This window comes from Gekko japonicus, unplaced genomic scaffold (genome assembly GCF_001447785.1).
Source record: "Gekko japonicus isolate JY-2015 unplaced genomic scaffold, Gekko_japonicus_V1.1 scaffold9, whole genome shotgun sequence".
In the NCBI taxonomy this organism is placed as follows: domain Eukaryota; kingdom Metazoa; phylum Chordata; class Lepidosauria; order Squamata; family Gekkonidae; genus Gekko; species Gekko japonicus.
The window spans coordinates 2,022,724-2,031,484 of NW_015168044.1; positions in this window are offsets into that span (position 1 = coordinate 2,022,724).

An 8,761-nucleotide genomic window follows, 5' to 3' on the forward strand; every position below is an offset into this window, starting at 1 on the left:
ATGGGTTGCCAGCGGCTGCAGGACGCTTCCCAGATGTTGTTGTCTGATTGCACCCTTTAAATCCACCCAACATTCACACCTGTGCCAGGTGTAATTGTGCATATGAAAGAAGAAGAAGAAGAAGAAGAAGAGTTGGTTTTGCACCCCGCTCTTCATTACCCAAAGGAGTCTCAGAGTGGCTTACAATTGCCACCCCTTCCTTCCTCTCCCCACAACAGTCACTTTGTGAGGTAGGTGGTGCTGAGAGAGTTCTAAGAGACCTGTGACTGGCTCAAGGTCACCCAGCAGGCTTCACGTGGAGGAGTGAGGAATCAAACCCAGTTCTCCAGATAATAGTCTATCACTCTTAACCACTACACCAAGCTGGCTCTCTACCTACAGCAAACCCTAAAAGCAGAAGCTGGCAGGTATTAGTTACCACCATCACTTTGGTGTTGGCTGAAGGAGAGAACCGCAAGAAGTTCAGTCTAACAGTCAAGGAAGCCTCTTAGCAGCAATTGACAGCATTCTCACATGTTCTTTCCCCTCCACTGAAATCTATTGACACTGCTTTGCTGTATATCCCCTTTTTATTCTTCCAGGCAGTTGGCATCCCGGCTAATAAGAGTGAGAATGAGCTGCACTTCACTCTCTCTGGAAGGAGAGACAGGACCCTCAGAAGAATTAGCTTCTGTTTTTCCTTTTGGTCACGGCTTTACTTAAGGGGAACTAGAGGACTAGTGACCTGGATGAGGGAGGTAAAGGAATTCATCAAGTGAAAACAGGGTTGCCAGACTCCAGGTGGGACCTAGAGATCTGCCAGAATTACAACTGACTTCCAGGCTACAGAGATCAGTTCCTGTGACAGAAATGGCAGCTTTGGAGGGCGGACTCTGAGGCATCACACCCCCTCCTAAGCCCCCTCCCCTTCTCCCATCCTCCCCAGGGACCACCCCCAACTCTCCCAGAATCCCCTATACTGGAGTTTGCAACCCCTCTATGACATGTTCTGGAAGGCTCGACTTCGAATCTTGTATGATGTCTTGATTTTTATCTAAAACCACCTGCTTCTGTTTAAAATCTAGGACGTTGGTTGATCTAGGTATTCAAAATATTCTAGAAAAACACAATGGTCCGCAGGGTCTAGGAACCTTTCCTCTGAGCCTGGAACAAACATTTAAAAGGTGTATGCATATGCGCATGTATGGACAACACACGCGTCCACAGAAACACACACACACGCATTCTCCTGCACAAACAGTCTTAGGAATCTTGACCCCCCAAAAAATCTGAAATCACATAAACAGACCAATTGGCTTGCAGCCCCTGCCATTCACACACACACGCCCCAGATTGTATCTGAAGAAGTGTGCTTGGCCCTGACCTGGATACCCCAAGCAAGCTCGATCTTCTCAGATCTTGGAAGATAAGCAGGGTTGACTCCTGCAAGCATTTGGATGGGAGACCTCCTTGGATCCTGCAAGCATTTGGATGGGAGACTTCCTTGGAATACCAGCAGTTGGGAGGTGGGGGCAGGCAGCTTTACTTAACCACCTCTCTGAATATCCTCCAGGCCCCCAGTACGGGTCAGTCACCAGAGGTTGCCATGACTTCCAGGTGCACACACACTTATACATACGTATGTGTGCACGCACACACACATACACAGAGGAACATATGAAAAATACAAAAAAAAGAAGTGTGCTTGCACACAAAAGCTTATACCGTGAATAAAACTTTGTTGCTCTTAAAGGTGCCACTGGACTCAAACGTTGTTCCCCATACCCCAGTACAGCATACCTATCCAGGGCTATTTTGGGGCAGGAACACCCCAGTACAGCATAGAGTTCCGGCTGGCTCCTGAGTTGGCCACGCCCAGCAGGAGCTCATTAGCATAACAGGCCACACCCAACAGCAGAAACTCATTAGACTTGGCTACAATAGAGGTGTGCGGCCTAACATGCAAAGGAGTTCCTGCTACCAAAAAAGCCCTGGGTTTTGACCACAAACAAGGTCAACAGAATAAGAAGCTAAAGGTGGGTGTGGCTGGATGACCACACTTCTGGTAACATGGGGGTGTGGCCTAATATGCTAATGTGCTGCACTATCAGGGGTTTGGCCTAATATGCTAATGAGTTTCTGCTGTTGGGTGTGGCCTATTATGCTAATGAGTTTCTGCTGGGCTTTTTCTACAAAAAGAGCCCTGCCTATTCCACACACTTCAGCCCTGATTGTCCTTCACAATGTTATTGACAGTTCAAAATAGACCTTAATGGCTATACAATGCAAGATGGCGCCCGAATTTTACATATAAAAAATGCAGTCAGCCCACTGTGGAAACACACAGATTTGTCTTTCCTCTAAAACATGAGAAGGCCCTGGGAACTGGCCCAGACCCAAACCTCTGCCTCTCCTGCTCCCATTAATAAACTGATAAGCCAAGGCATCCTATTTTGTACAGGTTACATTCATTGAGATCTTTATCGCCAAACAATACACAGCCCCTGCTGAATTTTAATGAACTCCCACAAACACTTACAAAGTGGCTGGGACATAAATCATTGCTGAGAAAGAGGAAAGGAAGACAGTTTCATCCTCACTCAAGAAAGTCATAAATCAAAATCAGGCTGGGTTTTGATGTGAACACAAAGACAGATGCTGTTTCAAACAAACAGCAAAGGAACCGAAATGAGCTGAGCAGCAGATTGCACCAAAAGCACACAAGCTTTTCATTCAGGAGGCAGGTTTCTTTTAAGGGCCATTTTACACACTGGAGAGAGAAGCAAATGTGAGTTTTCCACCCAGGGTAAACTTTGACATGGGGATGCAGTGCTTTGTGGGTCAAACGACGTAACCAAAGACACCTTTTTTTGTTTTCTTGTGTGTCTGTCCTTTTTTGTGTACAAGGCAAGGAGAAAGGGTTTAATTTTAACTATAAAAGGTTGCATGGGTGAGGGTACTTGAATCCCCCTCCTCTTCCTCACAATGAGAAGATCCAATACTCCTCTATGTTGAAACCTTCCTGCAAATAGAAAACCAGCACAGCAGACACTGGGTAGAACATTTCTTCATGCTGTGCTAATTATCTGTTTGCATAGCGTTTTTAATGCAAAGAAACATCCAAAATTGCAATTTGAAGTGGTACAGGTCACTATGCCACCTCTTGGTTTTGCCACCTCATTCTTTGGCAGAGGTCATTCCGGGGGGAAACGGTGCAGGGGGGCGGGGCACATGATGAAGCCGCGCCCCCTGCTTCCGGCCGCCCTGCTTCTGGCCCTCATTCAGCCAGGAGGAGGCAGGAGAAGAGGGAGGGTAAGTTGCTTCCACTCCGCCTCTCCCCACCCCTGCCTGCCTGGGGCCAGGGAGGGCCTTGGCGGGGCTTCCTTGCACTCCCGCTGGCCTTGCAGGTCTACCGCCGGGCCCCTGATGTCAGGGGGTGTGGCATATGCTAATGAGTTATGCTAATGAGTTCCCCTAGCTCATTTTCTACGAAATGACCCCTGTTCTTTGGCATGTGTGAACCAGACCTCAGTTTGTAAGGCAGCATCAGCTTCCAAAGCAGACAGTATTTGCTCAAGCTTGGCAACCAAATGAAAAAACAAGCTCTGATTTCTGCCTCTTTAGCTGACTGTATTTCAATTCCAAATAGTTTTTCTCCTACCCACATCCAAGTGGGTGGGGTTTGTCACAGCTAGCAGCCACAAGCCATCAAAGAAACATCTTGAGCTATACAAAAGCCTAGAGGTGATTATGTCCTCCCTCAACAGAATACAATAGCATTCCAATGACATCTTTATATGGGAATGTGTCATCATAGAGTGTTTCCTGTTTGAATTATCATCTATATATCTAATAGCCAAGAGTGGGCTGATCTGCACGTATCTAAATCCATGGATCAGGCTACCCTGATACAAAACAAATTTTCTGGCAAATTTGAAGGATCTGCCAGGTTTACAGAAAAAGCTGAAATCTTTAAAAAAATCCATCAGGGGTTTAAATCTCCCCCAATAAAAGATTATTCTGTGTGGTGGAAGCCAGGAGCCACTCAGAGCCTGGCAGCAACCATGGGGGCATAGAGCTGTGCCAGGCAGTGGCTGTGGGAGAGCGGGGAGCTGCACTGGTCCTGGCAAGAAAGTGTGTGTGGGAGATAGCCTCCTCTCTGTGTGTCTTGCTGGCTCACACTTGTATATTCTAATAATGAAGTTGGCCAAATCTGAAGATACTTAAATCCGGTGACTAGAGCATGAATGGACACGACAGATCTTTCTACAAACCTGAAGCATGCCCCAGGTTCGCAGAAAAATCTGAAATCTAAAAACAAACAAACATATGGGGGTGACAAAACAGGTGCCTGTAACTTTAAGAAATAGATGCCCTCAGTGGCCATTGCTAGGCAACCACAGCTTGGTTTCTGTGAATAAAAAACAAGGGGAGGGGGCAAGGTCCTTTCCAGGGCTGTTTTGATCTTTGAGGGAGGACTCATTGGGGCCAGGCCTTGCAGCAACCACTCGGTGACTTGATATCACCTGACTTACATGGCTCACCTAGGTCTGGCTGCTTGCTACTGTTCAACAGCAGCCACCCTATGAAAGCGAGTATGGAGTAGCTGGGAGACCCAGGTTAGAGTCCCCATCTTGCTGTGGTTGCTCACTGGGTGATTTTGGACCAGTTACATACTTTCTACCTAACCCACTTCACAGGGTATTTGTGAGCATAAAAAGGAGGAAAGGAGAGTGAAGTGAGCCCCATCCATGCACCCGCTGACATGGACCTCCCATGACCAACTCAGGAGGTCCATATCTGTGAGGCTGGGGCTTGCACAAAAGCCCATGGTGTATGAATGAAGGTCAAGCAGTGACTTCACCTCAAGGTCAAGTGGTGACTTCACCCACTTCTGGGTGCATGAACTAACCACTTAGCCTTCACTTGGGCACCTTGTGTACTGCCCAGCCTTGCAAACGCCATTTAAAATTTAAACGTTTTTTACAAAGAGGCAGAGTAGAATGCGAGTGAAGCCCAAGTCGCTGCTCAGTCTTCACTCAGGTGCTGCTTTGTAAAAGGCTGTTTAAAATTTAAATGGCTTTTGCAAAGACGCTGAGCGGTGCGCGAGTGAAGGCTGAGTGGCAACTTGCGTGCCGTGCAGCTTTGCAAAGGCCATTTAAAATCCGAATGGCCTTTGCAAAGAGGTTGAACGGTGACTTCACCCACTTCCAGTTCACCTGGAAGCAGTGTTCCCTCTAAGCTGAGTTAGTGTGAGCTAGCTCACAGTTTTTTAGCCTCTGGCTCACACATTTTTGTCTCGGCTCAGGAAGGAGGGCTCCAGAGCAAACTTATTTATCCAGTAGCCAAACCGCTCACAGCTTCAATGCCAGTAGCTCACAAAGTAGAATTTTTGCTCACAAGACTCCACAGCTTAGAGGGAGCCTTGCCTGGAAGTGAATCGGAAGTAGGTGGAGTCGCCGCTTAGGCATCGCAGTCCAAATCGGCCCAATTTGGTCTGTGAAATATGGTGGTTCATGGTCCGTGTGCCTGTGAACCCCATGGACCAAATGGAGCAGATGGACCCCCATTAGTCTGGACTGTGCCTATCTCAAGTCCCCACTGTGGAGAAAGGCAGGTAAACTTTAAACAATGAAGTACATAAATAATAAATATAGCTGAAGATAGGAGGCAGATAAAAGATAAGCTGGTGAATGGTTGAGAAGAAGAGAATAAAGCAGGAAAAGGGGAGAGGATATGGAGGCTGCCAGGACAGGAGTAACATACAGGGGGAAATGAGGTGCCTCCTACCATGCCAGTGGGCCTGGCCAGTTTTCCTAAGTAGAACCTGTCTGGGGTGGGGAGAGGGAAAGCTGAAGACAGAGGAGAAATAAAGGTTGGTTGGCTGGGAAGGAGACAAAAAAGCAGGAAAGGGAAAAAGGAAATAGTAGGGGAGGGGGAAATGACATGTCTCCTGCAAGTCCTTGTGGGTTCTCACTTGTAGACATCAAATGCTGTCCAAAACTTAGTTGAAGAATCATTTTAATTCAGTTCTTCATCCACCATGCACAAAATTTCTGAACTAAAATTAGGTTAAAATACTTTTTGTGTGTTTTCTTTAGCTCAGTCCTGCAGTACACCATGGGTTTTGTAACTATCTTATGTATATAGATCCAGGTGGGTAGCCGTGTTGGTCTGAAGCAGTAGAACACTGGACTCAAAATTTGTTTTATCTTATGTATAGTAATTCTAACATATGGATCTTTTTGAATAATTCTGGCTTCTTCCCCTCCTTCTGTGAGTCTTCAGAACCACGGGAGCACAGATTTCATCGATATGTTCTTTGCCCTTCCTGAGTCAGACTCTTCAGTGAAAGGCAGGATAAATTTATCCTCTCAGGTCAGTCAAACTGATCACTATAAGATGCTTGCTTCTGTGAGCATGGATTACTTTCAATAGCTCATGGCATATTTCACCTGTTTGTATGGAGGCTAGGGAGAAAGAGATAGTTTTGAATGTTGTTAACAAAGAAGACAGACATTTGAGTTTTTGAAAATGGAAGGAAAGAAGGGGACTTGGGGAAACTTTTAAAGCTAGCACTGTTTATTGGGTGCCTGCCGCTCCAATCTGTGCATCTGTAAACAAATAGATACTATTAAAAAATCTTCAGTCTCCAGTGCTTTTTTCTCACCTGTAATAGGTTGCACCTGAAATTTTCTGCTGCACTGGGATGTAAAGACAGTGATATAACAGTAATATAAGGGCAAGACACAGGCTGCTTAGGGGCTAAAATCACTAACTGGTTTGGGGTTGAGTGTAGGGAGATAAAGTGTAACTTTGCTGACAGGATTGGGGAGGGGGCTTTGATCTCTTCTGGTTCAGAGGTACAAAGGCTCATTTGTGTGTTGCAGTCTTGATGGGGAAAACATGCGATTTCCATCTCATAAGGCCATAAACTTAAAAAGCACTTTTGGCTTTGGATGTCATTCGACTTTGTATTAACTTACTCCAAATGTCTCCACTTACATTCGAATGCAGCAGCCCCCACTGGCAGGATAATAACATGCAGCACTTAGCACTTCTCATCTTCAAAGTACTTGGCAAAGATTAACTACTCCCCTTGAGCCCCTCACTAAGAAGGTACCGGAGAGATGACGCAACAGGCAGCTACACCAAAGACCCAATGTGGCTGCATTTGGGGGATAATCCAAGATATTGCAAACAGTATGTGGTTTTGGCCCAGGAGGGCAACAAAGCATTGAAGCAAATACATTTTCATTGGACAGTCTTCAGTTTTTGGTACATGATAAAACATAGTTTTGTCCACCAGGCTTGGGATGGGGTTCTGGCTCAGTAACAGAGCATCTGCTTTGCTCGCCAAAAGTCCCAGGTTCAATCCTTGACACTAGTTAAAAAGAATTGGGTAGCAGGTGATATGGAAGACCTCTATTTGACACCCTGGAGAGCCACTGCCGGTTATAGGAGACAATACTGACCTTGACAGAGCAGAGCAAAAATGCTGCAGCGTTTCAGGTAAGTCCTTCTCTTTACTTGGTTTCTTTTTGCTCCGCAGTACTGGGCCGTAGGGACGGATTGGGGACAGTGCGCGCCGATTCCCAGATGTTGCGGTGAGATCGTGCCCGTTTGCTGCGCCCCCGATCCATCCCTCTTCCGGCCCCAAACCTCCCGTGTGACCGGGGCCTTATACTTGCATTTTTCATTTGTTGCAAACCACCTTGTGATCATTTTTGTTAAAAGGAAATCTTGGCAAACTCTGCATCACAGACTTAAACTGGCTAAACAGACATTCCCTTTCCCCAAGGAGCTTTGGAGGTTGTACTTCTGTGAAGTGAATTAGGAATCTCCAATGGAGAATTCTCAGCATACTAAACTACAGTACCCAGAATTCCTTGGTGGGACACCATGATGTTATATATCTGATATAAAGTTGTGGTACAGATATTACAACAAGGTTTTGTTTTGTTTTTACAATAACCTGAATCTGTAGACAATATTTTTTATTTATTTATTTTTCGGATTTATATCCCGCCCATCCCGTAAACGGGCTCAGGGCGGGTTACAACATTTTAATAAATACAATAAAATTTAAAACACATTAAAACATATTTCCTTGATGCAGTTTCATGCAATGCAGTATTTTATGGATGAAAATAAGGACACTCAGAATACCCAAACTTTAAAAATCACAGTCCTTTATTACACATTGCTAAATGCGCTCTTCTCTCTTTCCTTGTGCTATATTTTTAAATTCTGGAATTCCAGGACCAACACTGCTTTTAAGCAACTGCACATTAGTAAACAAGTGTTTCCTCTAATTTTAAAATTGCTTTATGCTGGACCTAATTATAGTTGTTATACATTAGCTTCTATTCAAATACAGTCAGCAACTTTTACTATAGAGAGACTGCCAGACAGAAGATGGAGGGGAGGGGACATGGGGGTGCTGGTGGCACACAGTGTCATTGCAAGTGGTGTGACATCACTTCCAGGGGAAACCCAGAAACGATGTCACACCACTCTAGGTATTGCCAGCAACTCTATGGGAAAACCATAAGGTTTCTGGTGTTCCTTGAGAGACATGACATCATTGCCAAGTTTCTCCTGGAAGTGATGTCACACCACTTGCAATGATGGTGATTTATAAAAAAATTCTTCTGCCACCCAAAGGAGCAGGGTTGCCAGCAGGACGTCTCCTGGGTTAGCAGGAGACTTGGCAACCCTAGAAAGCATTGTGCTGGTTTATGTGCCACCAATTATGCGCACCACTCAAAATGCACTCATC